The 14,407-nt window shown below is 42.4% G+C and overlaps 1 long non-coding RNA gene across 2 annotated transcripts in view; it reads left to right on the top strand.

The window, feature by feature from the left end:
* Positions 1–14,156, top strand: part of LOC139020553 (uncharacterized) — a 48,654-nt gene extending 34,498 nt beyond the window's left edge. The window contains exons 2-4 of one of the 2 annotated variants that reach the window (XR_011473328.1): positions 5,279–5,378; positions 12,759–12,995; positions 13,839–14,156. This is a non-coding gene — a long non-coding RNA (uncharacterized lncRNA). Of the gene's footprint in view, positions 1–5,278; positions 5,379–12,758; positions 13,165–13,838 lie in introns of those variants that run through there. The other variant, XR_011473327.1, reaches the window with a different exon arrangement.
* Positions 14,157–14,407: the final 251 nt, after the last annotated feature.

The following is a 14,407-nucleotide window of genomic DNA, read 5'->3' as shown; positions in this document are numbered from 1 at the left end:
GCATCCCTTATCTTGGCGATGTGATGACAACTTAGAAATATGAAAAAGTTTGGCCTTGTGCTTCAACAAAGTGGGGTGTGGGGAACAAGAGAGGAGGGAAGCCTAATCATAGAACATGTCTCTTGATGCCAAGAGAAAAGAGCTGGAAATGGGAGCATACGGGGAAGAGGGAATGTTAAGAGAGAACGAGGAGGGAAAACAAATTGTTCCCAGGACTCACTCATGGAACTAGAAGATTTAATGGGGACCACACTCCAAGTTGCCCCACAAACTGCCCCAAATTCTCTCTCCACCCTGCTGCTCGCTATTCTCCCACAAGTGCATCGAGTCCCAGAAGATCTTGCCAAGTGGGGCTCCCCACTCTTGGATACACTTGAGTACCCCATTCACTCTAGTGCTTTCCAGTCTCTATGCCTTTTCCAGTCTCTATGCCTCCCATAGAATGTAAGTCTCCAACTATGCCCAGAAAACTTCTTTACTTCTCTCTTTTACTGACTGTCTTAAATGCTACCTTTTCCATGAAATCTTTCCTGAGCATAACTCCTTGTAATCTATCTTCTTAAATCACTTCTCTCATATTTTACTCTATGAACATTTGTGTCCTTGTCCTATTTTTTCTGGTGTAAGTTCATTCAGGGCAGAGATTTGGTCTTAATAATCTTCCATCTTCTGAATATATAGAACAGTCATTCAGTTACATTATGTGAGTATTTGACAGAAACTAGTTCAATAAAAAGAATGAGAGAAATAATTTAAATGGTGGTGATGCAGACCTCAATGGGCACATGCCCAGAGAGAGCTCGAGTTAGCAAGTCCACCAGAACCAACCTCAGAGGGTTTCTATTTTCCCATGTGCCTCTCATGGTGAGCTTCTTACCAAGGTAAGTTTTAAGGGACAATATGGTCCCCATAAGCAAAATAACTACTTCATCTCCTGCTTAATCAAAGAAATGATCTGTTCCAGTGCAGAAGACAAAAATCTAGCTGCTCTGGATTTATTTATAGGGCAAGATGTGAAATGGCAACTGGGAAATGTTCACCATCCATGCAGAATTTAGACCCTATACCCCAGCAGAGATGAGTTCTCACTGACTCTCCCCACATACCGCACTGCAAGCCTCACTCCAACACTAGTTACTAGTGTGTACTTCCTGGAGTAGATTTGAGCTCCTTAGACAGGCCTTCTTCCCCACCTGAGTCTTGTCAGTGCCTGCCAGATACTGAGTAGGCACTTAATAGTTATTCATACAATTACATTTCAGGCAAAGTAAAAGGGATGGCTCTAAAGACTGACCTATGATTTTCCATTATTCTAAAAGATATTACAGAGACCATGAGAAAGATCTGTTAGATAATAGGATCCTTGTTATGTAATAGGATTGGATCATTGTTAATTCTCTGACTGAAAACTGTGTAAGAAATTATATGTAAGAAAAAACTATGTAAGAAAATTCTTTATTTTTAGAGAAAACATGCTGAAGTATTTCAGGGTAAAGAAGCATCGGGCCTGCAATTTTCTCTTAAATAATTCAGGGGAAAAAATGTGTGTGTGCATGAATATTTGTGGAATCTGTGTGAAGATATTCAGAAATTCTTTGTACTATTCTTGCAACTTTTATGTAAGTCTAAAGTTATGTAAAAAGAAAAAACTGGCGTGTGAAGAAGAGGCTCTTGGACTGGCCAAGAACCTCTGAAGTCCCCTGCCCATCCTTGCCATAACCTCAGTAGGTAACAGATTTTTCAACAGCTCTTGGCCAAGTACACAAGGCACAACAACCCAACAGTAAGGAAAACCCTACCACAGGCAGCTACAACAAACTTGGTTATGATCCCCCTGGGCTTATGGGAGGTTTCTTTCCCAACTATATTTGGGAATCCAGGACTTCTCCAAGTAAAGGTAACCTTAGCTTTCTCAACTTCCTCCTAAGCAGAGACTTCCAGAAGCACGGAAGGGTGGAAAAAATAATAATGCCAATTATTATTTATTGACAAGTGGCCATGTGCCAAGCGCTATGCTTGGAATTTTTCATCCATTTTCAAAATTAATTCTCATACAATACAAAGAACTTAAATACTATAGGGTGTCCCAAAATTCACGCAAGATTTGCAATTCTTGCATGGATTTTGGGACACCCTATATTATTTTACCCCTGTTACTGCTGAGAAAGCCCATGTTTATAAGGGTTAATCCCAGCTAATAAGTGGGATGTTAGTTCTGGTCCTCCCAGAAGCAAATGTCAAAAGGAGATTAAACATGGAAGAGATTTTACTGAAAGAAACCCTCATAAAAGGTAAAGGAAAAATAAACAGCAGTGGGAAGGGTGAGTCTGAAGACAGGTCTGATTCCTGAAAGGAAAGGGAGGAGAGTGGCTTCCCTCATGTAAGGGTCCCAAGGCCCTCTTCCCCCCCCGCCCCCCCCCCCCCACATTCTTGGATTAGGGTTCTGAGGTTTCCGTATGAATCAAAGTAAGCTTATCATTTGAATGTGTTAAGAAAGTAGAATGGGACAGGACCTTTCCTCTGGCTGGGAAGTACTCCCTCCCATCCTGCAATGTAATTCTTATAAATTGCAGTGTTATTTTTAAATTCTGAGTTTGTGCTCTTATTTTCCATAAGCATATACAATTACATCATTTCAGAGATAATGCAAAGTGAGCTGTAGCTCAGCAGACTACCTAATTAATGATATCTTTCCGAGCCCAGTCCTTGGTGCTACACATCATCAATCTCTAACCACAAACTCATGGAGAAGAGAATCATTCCAGCAATGATAAGGCTTTAGATCCACACAGCATTACCAGAGGTCACACCCAGCAGATCAGGCATCATGGGGGAAGGCCAGATCAGGAAAAGATCAGGCATCATGGGGGAAATAGGACCAGCATCAGGCATGAGGCCTAAAAGAAATTATTTTAGTTAATGCTTTCAGGCCTTTGTCAAGAATAAATTTTCATAAAAACTTAAAAAAGATGTCCATCATCAATTGTATATTTTATTCTAAACCAGTACTTCCTGGTCTGGCCTTGTAGCCCTTGAAGGGTCTACAAGTTCATACGAAGGCATAAATAACATGCCCCTGCCCAAACACAGGTCTTATTTTTTTTTTATCAAAACATACTAATGTTGTGATGATTAATAACATGAGAATATATCTTCAAAGCATGGCTAAGCTCAAGAACTGGTAATATCATTAAGTTATTTCTCAATCTATTGACATTAAAAGTACAGCTTCCAGCATGCAACAGCTTGTGATGTTTCTCTGAGTTTCAAAAGGAGCCTTATATACAAAAACTAGAGGTCCGATGAAGAAAATTCATGCAAGAGTAGGCCTTCCTTCCCCTGGCTGCCGGCACCAGTTTCCCTCTGGGACCTGCTGCAGCCAGTGGCCTGGGCTTCCCTTTTTGGGGCAATCATGGGGCTATAGCCAGGCCCCCAACCAATCGCATCACACCCGTGTTGGCTGGCCTGGCACCAGTGGGTGTCGTAGTGTGGTCCCGGATGGTCGTCTGGAAGGTCATCTGGAAGGTCATTTGGTTTAATTAGCATATGACACTTTTATTATTATAGACTAGGGGCCCAGTGCACAAATTTGCACACCTTGAAAGGAACTGTGGGCTGCAAGGCTGGGGTGGCACAGGGGCGGGTCTCAGCCCATCCTCCACATCCCTAACCAGCCCCTCCCACCACAGCCCCCCCCCCCCCCCCCGTCTCCTGTCTGCAGGCAGCCTCATTCCTGCTGCCACTCCCACATGCTGACAGCACCAGCCCGGCTCGCACCCACTGACAGTGCAGAGTGATTGGGGCCAGTGCCAGCAGCAGGTGCAAGCGGGGCCAGCACTGTCAGCAGGTGCGAGCAGCGGCTGCTGCCCTGATCACCCCTCAAGAGCAGGGGGAGGTGGAGAAGTCCTCAGGGGCGATTGGGACCTGCACCAGGTGTCCGCAGCAGGTGCAAGCGCTGGGCGGGACACAGCGTGCAGGAGCAAAGAATTTTCAGTAACCACCAGAGGCTCACCCCAATGACAGTGGCCAGTGCCCTGCCTTAGTCTTGCACCCCCACTTACCTACTACACCATCCTGCCATGGCCGACGCCTGCCATGTTCTGCGTGTGCCCCCTGGTAGTCAGCGCACATCACAGCGACTGGTTGTTTGGTTGTTCGGTTGTTCAGTTTTTCCTCCATTCGGTCTATTTGCATATTAGGGCTTTATGTATATAGATATTGGAAACCTGTGCTATAGAAACAATTCCCTGTGCTATTAAATATATTGAACATTATATAAAGTCTCCCAGTATCCTTGGACCAGGCCTTCTTTAAAAGTGATCTCACACATCCTCAATAGATTATTTTAGATACTTGCAAATCCACCTTTTAAAGGCAAAAAGTATCTGTAAGATACTTTTACAATCTGTAAGATAAATAGCAACATGGAATATCAATATCTTAATTAATGAAACAAAATGAAGGAATTGTGCATTTATCTGTGTATTCTAGAAGCAAAATCTAGATTATGAATTCTATGTGAGCAGATTTCATCTTGGGGATCCAATCTGATTTAGTACCAGTCTCTCCCACCTGTTCATGAATCCTCACAGTGTGGTATAAATTGGCAGCATTAGAAGAGATACAGACATGTGGACAGTTAAATTGGTCTTTTTCACACGTGTATGTAAAGCTCTTTGATGTTGCAATCATCCAGAAACCATCCAGTACCAAAATTTTTTTCAAAAATAAGCTAAAGCTATTCAGAGAGCATTTAAGGTTTTAAAATAGCTAAAAGTACTTTTCTATAAATGTAACATCTGAGGAAAAAAAGTTTAATTATTCAGTAGAGACATCTTTGTGCAGACTTGAGCCTGGGGTCTAATATGTGCCCACATCTGCATCATACTGAAGCTGCTGCTTCTCCAAACTCTGTACATCAGATATGAAATTGTTATATTGCTGCTCATCCTAAACTACTTCAAACAACTGCATTTGTTCTACAAATATTTATTGAGTGCCTATAGGGTTTGCCATTGTGCTCGATGCCAGTGTACACTCTGGTGTGGCAAAAATGAGTAGAAGCCATCAAAATTTCATGCTCCCTCTTCATGTTGAGGTATACCTAGAAGTGGCTGCCCAACCAGGAATTACATGTCCCAAACCCCTTATACCTTAGGTGTCACCATGTGAGTTTTTCTTGACATCAGAATATGCTTACAAATGATGTATGTCACTTCTAGGTGAAGGTGATTGATTATACGAGGGTATTTTCTGTATCCTCTCTTTCCCCTACTAGAAGCAGAGGACTCTGAGATCCTAGAGAACTGGGGAGCCACAACATGGAAAAAACCTGGGTCTCTGAATAACCGTGTGGAGGGAAGCCACTCACCAACCAGGTGAGAATAAGGAGGATTTAACTATGCAAAGAGGGAAAATAGGCAGAAGACAGTGCACATATAGGATGCTCCTACTAGGAAAGTACACATGGGAGGGACTAAAAGAGACCACCATGTCTCTGTGAATTTCAGCAACTGGTTGCCACAAACCATACACACCAACAGAGCCATCAGAAAACAACCAATTTTAATTAAGGTAAAAAAAAAAATAGGGCAAAAGCTAAATGGGTAAATAATATCTGTCGAAATATGGAAGTCTTTGGTATTACTTGCAATCCATTGCTCATTACACTGGCTACCATTGTTTTGTATATTTCTTTATGTTTTTATTCAGTATGATCTTATGAACTTGAAAAGATGTCATAAAGTAAAATGTTGGAAAGTAGGAATACAAAGGAACCTGATTGTTTACAAAATGTTCAAAATCTGATAAATATACATTAGAAAAAATTTAAATGTTTTATCTCCTTTAGTTTAGAAGATATAAAATTAGCTCTTGCATGTGCTCTGGGGAGTCTATGAATCTTCTGAAACTACAAGCAAAAGTCTGTGGTTTGTGCATAGATGCATTTTTCTAGGGGTTGATACCACAGCAAAAATCTGATTTTATGAGACTAAGGATTAAATAGATTATTATCTATAAATATTTAAAAGGGGAGGAAAAAGATAACCAAACATTCCAAATGATTTTTTAAAAACCACCGTTAAGCCCTAACTGGTTTGGCTCATTGAATAGAGCGCCGGCCTGCTGACTGAAGGGTCCCAGGTTCGATTCCGGTCAAGGGCATGTACCTTGGTTGCGGGCACATCCCCAGTAGGGGGTGTGCAGGAGGCAGCTGATCAATGTTTCTCTCTCATCGATGTTTCTAACTCTCTATCCCTCTCCCTTCCTCTATGTAAAAAATCAATAAAATACATTTTTTTTAAAAAAAAACCACCGTTAATAAAATGATGAATTTTAATCGAGCTAGTAATTAGGTAAGAACAGGTTTTAGAGGAATCAGCCCAGAGCCCATCCAATGAAGTCAGGATCCTTCCAGTTATTATTCCATTAGTCTGATCAATATGTCCTCAGAGGCCAGATTTTATCTTCCATAACAGATTGGAGAAGGAAGAGATTAGAGTTAGAAAAATTAAGTGCCTTTTTCAGAATCTGTAGGAGAATCCCAAAGATCTCTCCATTTACCATTTTTTTCTCTTAATCATCTGATTATTTCCATAAAATTGAAATGGGTGCCAAGAGAGCTCTTTGCCTCAGAATTTAGGGCTCTTCTGTGTATTACAGCCTGATGTTTGGCAGCGACTAACTTATTAGGGAAGTTCTTTCACAGTAGCCAATATCTACATTCTGCTCGACCTTGGAAAAGAACAAACAGCCTATCTAATAAAAGACAATAAGGGCAATTGACCGTACCTTCGCTACACTTCCCATTGGCTAATCAGGGTGATATGCAAATTAACAGCCAACCAAGATGGCGGCCGGCAGCCACGCAGCTGAAACGAGCAGGAGGCTTGCTTGCTCCAGTGATGGAGGAAGCCAAGGTTCTCTGCCTGCCGCGGCCCGGCTCTGAGCTCCAAAAGCAACAAAGTTTCAATTATAGAAGCTAAACAAACCCCAGATACCTGCTTTCAGCAGGCCGTGACCTCAGAGCTGGAGCCGGCTCTCAGCTTCAGTGACAGCAACAAAGTTTCAATTATAGAAGGTAAATAAATCCCAGAATTAAAAAAAAAAGAAAGAAAAAAGGAGAGGCTGGGACCTTCAGTCCCAGCCAGCCTGAAAATGGCCCTCAGTCCCTCACCCAGACTGGCCAGGCACCCCAGTGGGGACCCCCTACCCTAAAGGGGATGTGGTCAGCCTGAAAACAGCCATCAGCCCCTCACCCAGGCTGGCCAGGCACCCAAGCGGGACCCCCACCCTGATCCGGGACACCCTTCAGGGCAAACCAGCCGGCCCCCACCCGTGCACCAGGCCTCTATCCTATATAGTAAAAGGGTAATATGCAAACTGACCCTAACAGCAGAAAGACTGGGAATGACTGGTCACTATGACACACACTGACCACCAGGGGGCAGACGCTCAATGCAGGAGCTGCCCTCTGGTGGTCAGTGTGCTCCCACATGGGGAAGCTCTGCTCAGCCACAAGCCAGACTGATGGCTGCCAGTACAGCGGTGGTGGTGGGAGCCTCTCCTGCCTCCTCAGCAGCACTAAGGATGTCCAACTGCAGCTTAGGTCTGCTCCCCGCTGGCAAGTGGACATCCCCTGAGGGCTGCCAGGCTGCCAGAGGGATGTCTGATTGCCATCTTAGGCCCAATCCCCCAGGGAGCAGGCCTAAGCCAGCAGGTGGTCATCCCCTGAGGGGTCCCAGACTTCGAGAGGGCTCAGGCCTGGCTGAGAGACCCCCCCCCCCCAGTACACAAATTTTTGTGCACCGGGCCTCTAGTTTTTTATAATCCTCAAATTGCAGACCAATCAATCTGAGGGATAATCTTTTAGAATTCTCTGTGATATTCTTTTCACCAAATTTCAGGATCACACTTTCCAGTCACGTATTTGACATAAGCAGAAAATAGTTTTCAGACATGACCTTTCCACTGTTATGTTTCATCTCTTTATTGAAAACTTAGATATCATTTGCAAGATCTTTCTAAACAGAAGATTCATCTTTCATTCCACACTCAGGAACCTGCTGCTAGATTTAGAAGGTGATACCTAATGTCTAAATGTTGACAGTACTTATTCAAATTCTGGTAGGTCAAGAACTGTCTTTTGTCATTTTATCCAAGGCAAAATGGGCTCAAGAAGACTGGTTCATTATGCAGGTGATGGCATTGTTTTTTATTATTTACCTTGAGAAGTATAACTGCCAAACTAATTGGCAGAATCATACTTTCTTATCAGGACATTCTCTTCAAGTCTCTAAGGAAAAGCCAAATCACTACCTTGAGGTTCTTTGGTGATCATGAATCCAAGCATGGAGCCAAATGATCAAGTTATGGTTGCTTTATAAGCTCACCTAAAGCCACAGGCATGTTCTGGCAACCGGTAGCCTCACTATATGGGAGGAAGTTCCTCATCTCACCCTGAAACTATAATTGGCTTCCACCACCCACAGAGTGCTAGTTGTGTATCCCAACACCAATTATTCCCATCTTTCCTAGGAAAGGAACCTTGATTTTTAGTTGGGCATATTATCACTCAGAATTTTAAAAATTACCTTTCACTGCATGGGATGTGATGAAATGGCTTATAGCAGACCAACATTCCCACTGAGAACTATTAGCAAAGTCAAATAAAATGACAGAATAAACAAACATGATTTATGTTTAAAGCGGTTAAAGGGCTGCTAAAGCAACCAGAATTAGAGGGGCCAAGATCTTGGAAAGGGGGGAACAACCGAGAGGTGAGCTGCTCATTGCAACTGCTTTTTCTCTGAGGGCACTTGTCCATTCTGAGCAAGGACAAGCGGCTGAGAACCCAAGCTTTGCACACACAGAGGGCTGCTGAGGGCTGACAGAGTAGCCAGTAGAGATTGTGGTGGTTTCGTGGGGCCAGAGAGTTAAAATTAGAAACATCATAAGACAAGACAGAGCATGGTGGGGGAACAAACCATTCACCAAATTCTGAAACTACACAGACTGCAGGCTGAAATCTCTATGATGACCTCTGGAAAAAACAGTGAAAGAATGTAAAAAAAAAAAGTTAATAGAGAGGGGAAATGGGCTGATAAAAAATTGTTTGATTCATCCAACAGGACTCAAAAAAAAGAGAAAGAAAAAATAGATATTCCAAACCAAATATAATAGTAATCATAAATTTGCAATGAACCCATTGCAAATTTAAGTTCAATAATGAAAATGAAGTGAATATTTCAAATATTTGGAAAGATACACAGCACACTGGTAACCTGATACCTCTAGGGAGTGAAGTGTTTAGGAGAAGATAAGGTAAAATATTTTATTTTTCAAAATTGGTTATTAGGAACATTCCCAATAAGCATATTTCACTTTTGAATTTAACGGAAGAGAAAGGTGATACCATATTTTATACACCTATTTATCTAGTCAATTCTAAAAGTTTTATCCATTTTTCCTACAGACCTCACACATTTCTTGTTAAGATTATTACATGGTTTTAAAAAATTATTATTGTGATAAGATTCCATTGTTTTGTTTTCTAAGAAGTCACTGCTTGTATACAACAGAGGTATGAATTTTGCCCTGGTTTTTCCTATAACCATCTACTTCACTCAACTCATCAACTGAATTAGCACTTTCTGATTAGGATGCTTTATCCTCTTGGGCATGGTGTGCATCCTTCATTCTACTTGGTTATGATTATGTGTAGTCACTTATTCCACCTGTGACCATTAGAGCTGATCAGTTCTTCACGTTCTTGACACAGTTCCCTTTTTTTTCTACGACTGCTTGACTTAATCATAGTCTCCTATGTTCTTTTCTATTTACACAGATTTTTAAAAATCATCTTTGTAAACAGATACTATATTAATAGATTAAATAAAATGTCTATATATATGAACTTCATCCACCAGGTGCTCACTCCCAGGCACTGAGCTCCCTCTGCCTGGATAGCCCAGCTCCCTGTAGTTGGTACTTGCTCTCCTGACACTGTTCCTTGCCTGGCCACAGGGTCCTAAGGCAGGTGGGACAATGCTGGGTTGGGGTGTCCAAGACAACCTCACCTCGTACCCAGAACAATCTCTCCCCATTCGGGCCTTTAATAGGATGCATTACTCACTCAGGGCTAAATTTCTCCTTGCTGCTTCCTATGGTTCCAACCAGCAATCTTTAGACCAGAGTTTCCCAAGCTGTGAAACATCCTGGAGACAATCATCTGCCAGGTGCATAAGTTTTCAAAACTTTTAAAATTCTAAAGTTTTTTTTCTGTTCACTCTGATACATCTCAGAGTATTTAATCTGTTCCTGTGTGATATAGGAAAATCCAATAGCATTTGTTGTTGTTTTTTAATCCATTGTTGATGGATTTTTTTAAAAAAAAACATATCCTATATAATAAAAGCCTAATATGTTAAGTGTCTGGTCATCCTGTTGGTCATTCAACCAATCAAAGTGTAATATGCTAATGATATGCTAAGGCCACTCAACCGCTCTCTATGATGTGCACTGACCACCAGGGGGCAGACGCTCCAACAGGTAGGTTAGCTTACTGCTGGGGTCTGCCCAATCAGGACTAAATGAGACAGGCCAGACACACCCTGGAGCCCCTCCATGGTTCTTCCCTGGCTGGCCAACCTCCCGTGTCCCTCCCCAGCCCCGATCATGCACCAGTGGGGTCCCTCGGCCTGGCATTTGCTCTCTTGCAATCCAGGCTGAGGGACCCTTCCCTTCCAGGGCACGAATTTGTGCACCGGGCCTCTAGTATAGCTATAAAGACAGAAACCAAAAACTAGCCTACCATTCTAAGCTCCAGATAACTCATATGGACATTTTTTGATATTAAAGTAATATCCTATATAATAAAAGGGTAATATGCAAATCGACTGAATGGCAGAACAACCGGTCGCTATGATGCTCACTGACTACCAGGGGGCAGACGCTCAATGCAAGAGCTGCCCCCTGGTGGTCAGTGCACTCCCACAGTGGGAGCGCCGCTCAGCCACAAGCCGGGCTGACGGCTGGCAAGCACAACAGCTTTCCTCTGCGGCAGCACTAAGGATGTCTGACGACTCCCAGGCTGCGAAAGGGTGCAGGCTGGGCTGAAGGACCCCCCTCCCCCCACCCCCGGGTGCACAAATGTCATGCACTGGGCTTCTAGTGTGTAATAATTAAAAGTGAAAAGTAGAAGAAAAGGTGAAGAGTATATTCATTCACTCATTTATTTGCAAATATACAACTAGTAGTTGGGACTGGACCAGAAGTAACACTCAGATGCTGCAGTTGGGACTTCTCAATAAGTCCTTATGGTCTGGATGGAAAAGCCTTACTAAATAATCTTGAAATACTCATTTCCAACGTTGCATTAAAAAAAAAAAAAAACTTGTTCTTAGACTTATTAATCATTATTCTGAAGAGAGGCAAAACTTAGTTTCCCTTCATGTCAAATACTCTTTAAATAAATGTCATCCATTTCTTTCCTGGGATATAAAGAGAGCTCCAATGTCATTATTCACATGCCTTTTAAAAACAGAATACATGTATGTCCCTTAAACTTAGCAGAGATACGAGAGAGCATCTGTGTAGTCTGGTAATACCGAGACTGTCACGGTGGTTTTATTTCAGGCACCTTCCAGCATTATCTATATTTAACTACAAGAAATGGTGGCTATTTCTTTTAGGATCTTGAAACAAGAGCTGGAAAGAACGCCAAAAGATTACTCAGTATCACTCCCCCTATACAGGGAGTCCTTGGGGACCAGAACCCAACTTTCTCTACCTGAGTTTCCTAGCATTTAATATTTGCTCTATAAATGTTCTCTGAATTGACTGAAAGTCGTGACCATTGACAACTTACACCTTAAAGATTTTTTAGGGAGATCCTCATGCTCTTCATCACCGAAAAAGGGTCCCCCAGCTCTGACTCAACAAATGAAGAATCAGTCACAATGTTGGAACGGCTGTAAAGTAGCCCTTACACAAGGGAACTCAAAGTACTTAGCAGTACTATTACAGGTCAATAGTTTGGTTTCAAGGATATTCCGTCCGGAAACCACAAAGTACAAGAGGAGGTGGGGGCCTGTCAGCAGTTTGAAATGGCAGACTTCCTCTGATTGCAACTAGCATTGAAAAGATTTTCATATCCATCGCTCGAAGACACCACCTTTGTAGTCATAGTAACTCTTTTGCATGTAAATTTGGTTGCAGCTACAGGTCTACTTGAGTCATTCATTGTATTCTCCTTCCCAAACCTACCAGTTTTCTTTCCCTTTGTTCTTTCTAACAGAATCTACTGTTGCTCCTTTTTTCTTCTAACATATTGGTTCTCCCTAAAGGATGTTAGAAAATCTAAATAAGATATCATACGAATTACCAAATTAGGAAAGAGTTTCCTGGATTAATAGGAAAAGCTAGCCGATGTGGCTACATTCAGATATCTGGCAGGTGTCAAGTTCTTACACAAATTTCAAACCTATTGTCTTCCTTTCGTTCCTTGTTACCATAAAGTTACACCATTTTACTGACTTAAATTCCTGGAATTATAAATGGTCCCATTTTGGTTATAAGGTTTGAGAATCAGGCCAGCGAGTTTGTTTCCTAAAGAGGACAGAATCCAAATGCTGAACAGACTTTAAAGGGGTTTTTTTGTTTGTTTGTTTGTTTCTTCTTATCTATAAAGGAAAAATCTCAAATGAGAGATAAGGCATTATGAAAATTAACATTTCCCCCGGTATTTTCTCTTTTAGGGTCGGTTTTGACATCTGATTTTGTGATTACAGAAATGGATTTTCAGATCTGTTCTACTTAGAAACAGGCATCAAATTTCAGAGCAGAAAAAGACCTCAGACTTGGTCTAGTCCGGAGGCTTTATTTTGCAGGTGAGAAACTGAGGCTGCAAAGAAATGAGGAACCTATCGAGGTCGCACATCTAGCTAATGGCTCAACTCAAGCCCCCGATTCTGGATCTGTCTGTTATTTCCATGGTACGTCTCGTCTTCACGCCATGCTGACGCCACTGAACTCCTTATCACTTCAAATTTCAGGATTTTAGTTTTTGCTATGGTTTTTCCAGATAATTAAACTTGAAAAATAAAATCAAATACTATTCTTTAGTCTGAATTATCCTGATCCTTAATAAATAGCATGCATGCCCTTTCTAATTTCTTGTGGTTCAGCATCCTAGCGCCAGCCGGTAGTATGTGGCTTCTTGACTTCATGCAGGAGAAATTTCACACATGAGTCCAGATGACTATGAGGGAACATTTATTAAAGCTGCGGATGGTACAAGAAAGGGCGTGGTCTAAAAGAAGCAACAGGAGAACCGAGGCTGGGCTTCCGAAGTTCTCTGGGAAATCAGAGAAAAGCGGATCTTGGGGACAGGGTCAAGGGACTAGACTGCAATGCGCCATGGCTGCCCATTGCTCCCAGGTTGAGAGTCTCATGGGATTCCTTAGAGTTTAGAAGATGCATGTCTGTGGGGGAAGAAATGCAGTGTTTCTCAACCTTCTGGCCCTTTAAATACAATTCCTCATGTTGTGACCCCCAACCATGAAATTATTTTCGTTTCTACTTCATAACTGTAATTTTGCTACTGTTATGAATCGTAATGTAAATATCTGATATGCAGGATGGTCTTAGGCGACCCCTGTGAAAGGGTCATTCCACCGCCAAAGGGGTTGCCACCCACAGGTTGAGAACCGCTGAAATAGGGGAAGAAGAGGGGAAAGGGAATGGCTGGGGTGCGGGTGGGGGAGTTCTGGGTGCTCCCCCAGAGGGAAAGCACGAGCTGGATCCTTTGTCTTAAGGCTTTTATTTCTTTCTCACAGGCAGGAATCTTAGGGGAAGCCTCAGGGGACGGTGTCAACAGAATATTCATCAGTGTTCTAGCTGTGCTCCTTCAGAGTCATGGTCTTCACTGATTGGTCAGTGTCAGGGCAGGGAGTCATCAGTCATCACAGCTGGTCCTGGTGTGGCCCACCTGGTTTTGCAGCTTTTCTGGGTCTGGAGCTGAAATACAATGGAGGCCTAGATGTTATCTCCAGGGAGGTGACCTTCTGTGTCTGCTGTCCATTACTCTGCTAGTTTGTTCAGCTGGCTGTTTCAGTTCCCCTGTTCCCCTTGTCCTGATGACTGGCCTGTCTCAAAATGAGGAAATAAAAAAGTTTGAGTTAACATTTAGGAGGAAAACATCTTGATTTGTGCATTCATGATACTAGCATTAATCCATCGTGACATTTTTAGAAAAGGCACTTCATTGGGAAGCTAATAAAGCTGAAGCCTCGGGGATCCAACTTGCCAGGCCCCTCCCAAGGCCCTATAACTAGGTTTGCTGTGTGGTGGGCCCATGAAAGTGAACTTCAAGCCACACAAAACCTGGACCAAAAAAGGAAAAAAA

Source organism: Myotis yumanensis, unplaced genomic scaffold, assembly GCF_028538775.1.
Source record: "Myotis yumanensis isolate MYYU_CA2020_CCGP unplaced genomic scaffold, mMyoYum1.0.hap1 SCAF_12, whole genome shotgun sequence".
Taxonomy (NCBI): domain Eukaryota; kingdom Metazoa; phylum Chordata; class Mammalia; order Chiroptera; family Vespertilionidae; genus Myotis; species Myotis yumanensis.
Note: the sequence above shows the minus strand (reverse complement) of the source record. Positions and strands in the feature narration are given on the sequence as shown.